Raw genomic sequence first — 2,972 nt, 5'->3', positions numbered from 1 at the left:
ACCCTGCTTATTTAACTTCTATGCAGAGTATATCATGAGAAACACTGGGCTGGATGAAGCACAAGCTGGAATCAAGATTGCTGGGAGAAATATCAATAACCTCAGATATGCAGACGACATCACCCTTATGGCAGAAAGCAAAGAACGAAAGAACCTCTTGATGAAGGTGAAAGAGGAGAGTGGAAAAAGTTGGCTTAAAGCTTAACATTCAGAAAACTAAGATCATGGCATCTGGTCCTATCACTTCACAGCAAATAGATGGAGAAACAGTGGAAACAGTGACAGACTTTATTTTGGGGGGGCTCCCAAATCACTGCAGATGGTGATTGCAGCCATGAAATTAAAAGACACTTGCTCCTTGGAAGAAAAGTTATGACCAACCTAGACAGCATATTAAAAAGCAGAGACATTACTTTGCCAACAAAGGTCTGTCTAGTCAAGGCTATGGTTTTTCCAGTAGTCATGTATAGATGTGAGAGTTGGACTATAAAGAAAGCTGAGCGCAGAAGAATTGATGCTTTTGAACTGTGGTGTTGGAGAAGACTCTTCAGAGTCCCTTGGACTGCAAGGAGGTTCAACCAGTCCATCCTAAAGGAAATCAGTCCTGAATGTTCATTGGAAGGACTCATGCTGAAGCTGAAACTCCAGTACTCTGGCCACCTGATGCAAAGAACTGACTCATTGGAAAAGACCCTGATGCTGGGAAAGATTGAAGGCAGGAGGAGAAGGGGGTGACAGAGGATGAGATGGTTGGATGGCATTACCGACTCTATGGACATGAGTTTGAATAAACTCTGGGAGTTGGTGATGGACAGGGAGGCCTGGCATGCTGCAGTCCAGCGGGTCGCAAAAAGTCAGACACGACTGAGCGACTGAACTGAACTGAACCAGGGAAGTGAGATACCACTACACACCTATTAGCATGGCTAAAATTAAAAGTAACGCTGATGCCAAGTGCTGATGAGGGTACAGAGCCACTGTAACTTGTGAAAACAATCTGGCAGTTTCTTATAAAATTAAACCTACAGTTACTATATGACCCAGCAATACTACTCCTTGATGTCTACCCAAGAGAAATTAAAATTGCGAAAAAATCAGACACAAACAGTTATAGCAGATTGTCTCATAATCACTCCAAACTGGAAACAACGTGGTCCTGCAACAGTGGTGGATGGATACAAGATGGAATACTACTCGGCAAAACAAAGGAATGGATCCTAGCAAAAATACAGATGAATCTCAAAGGCAAGATGTGAGGTGATAGAAATCAGACTCAAAAAGCTACATACTGTGTGATTTCGCTTCCACCACCTTCTGGAAAAGGCAAACCAAATGGACAGAGAGCAGTTTGATTAGTATTTGCCAGGGGCAGGTAGGGGAGGAGGGATGGGTGGAGGAGATCAATTTAAAGGGGCAGGAAAGAACTTTCTAGGGTGATGAAGCTATTCCAGATCATGTCTGTGGTGCTGACTGCGTGACTAGCTGTTTTATTTCCTGGAGTAAATTGTATTTCAACAAAACAGTAATAAATTCAATATTGAATATTTTAGTATGGGAAAATATTTAAGGAAACCATACATTTATTTGTAAACTTAACTACTTCCAAATGTCCCACAGAGATAGAGATTGTGGCAGTTTGTTTGACCTCCTAGAGTGAGTGAGGGCAGGGCTTTGAAGGGTAGCAGGGCTTCCCTGGTGGCTCAGACAGTAAAGAATCCGTCTGCAGTGTGAGAGGTCTGGGTTCAATCCCTGGGTTGGGAAGATCCCCTGGAGAAGGGCAACCTACTCACTCCGGTATTCTTGCCTGGAGAATCCCAATGGACAGAGGAGTCTGGTGAGCTACAGTCCATGGGGTCGCAAAGAGTCAGACATGACTGAATGACTAAGCACGGCACAGGGGGTAGGGAATGGGGTGCTTCAGTGACCAGACGAGCCTGTGTTCTGGGGCTTTAGGGCCATGACTGGATGTGGATCTTCTGGGGCCTGTGCTTGTCAGGTCACCCCAGACCTCACTCTTGCCCAGAGTTACTTTCATTCACTCATCCCTTCAGCAGTGCCCGGGTCCCACCCTTGTACCAGACTGGAAACGGGCTCTGGGGACTCAGAGCTGAGTCAGACCCAGGCCTGACCCTCTTGGGGCTCTCAGTTTCGGGGTGAGACAGACACATAGAGTCAGGACCTCACAGGGAAGTTGGTGCAGAGCAAATGGGAGAGGTACTTGTCCTGCCTGGGGGGCTATCAGGGAAGACTTCCAGGAGGAGGCAGAGTCAAAGCTGAAACCTCCAGGATGATGGAGTTAACCAGGTGAAGAGGAGGGTGAGAGGACTCCAGGTGGAGAGCACAGCTGTGTGTAGGAGGTGAGGGGTAAGATGGGGTGGAGAGGGGAGTCACATAGTTCATACCTTCTGCAGCCACGGGTCATTCACTCTCGCTTGCAGTCGAGTTCCTCATTTCGGGAACAGTGCCATGACCCGGCCTCTCAAAGTGGGCAAGATGATTCAGGAGAATGTGTGTAAGGTGACCGAAGCACAGTTAGGTCTGCACCATGGGGGAAGAGGAGGAAGAGGGACATTTGGGGGCTTGAAGGGGAGTAGGGGGACGTCTGGTGGTAGCCTTTTGAAACTGGGTCAGAACCCAGGGGAGGAGGAAGATGTAAAAGGTCAAGAATTGGATAAGCAAGATCCTTTATATCTTGACAAAGGCTGTGAAGAAAAATTTCAAAGATACTAAGCAGAGAATGACTTGTAGGAAGGTGCATGCTATTCAGATAAGGTTACAAAGAAGGACTCACTGAAGAAGTGGCATTTGACCTGAGAGACTCAGAAGAAGAGATGGAGCCAGGCATGTGAAATCAAGAGGGAGCGCATTCCAGGCAGAGAGGTTAGCAAATGCAAAGACCCTGGGGCCAGAATGAGACTGGTGTGTTTAAGGAACAAAGGAAGCCAGCGTGGTTGAAACAGGCAAGGACAAGA

Source organism: Bubalus kerabau, chromosome 13, assembly GCF_029407905.1.
Source record: "Bubalus kerabau isolate K-KA32 ecotype Philippines breed swamp buffalo chromosome 13, PCC_UOA_SB_1v2, whole genome shotgun sequence".
Classification (NCBI taxonomy): domain Eukaryota; kingdom Metazoa; phylum Chordata; class Mammalia; order Artiodactyla; family Bovidae; genus Bubalus; species Bubalus kerabau.
Note: the sequence above shows the minus strand (reverse complement) of the source record.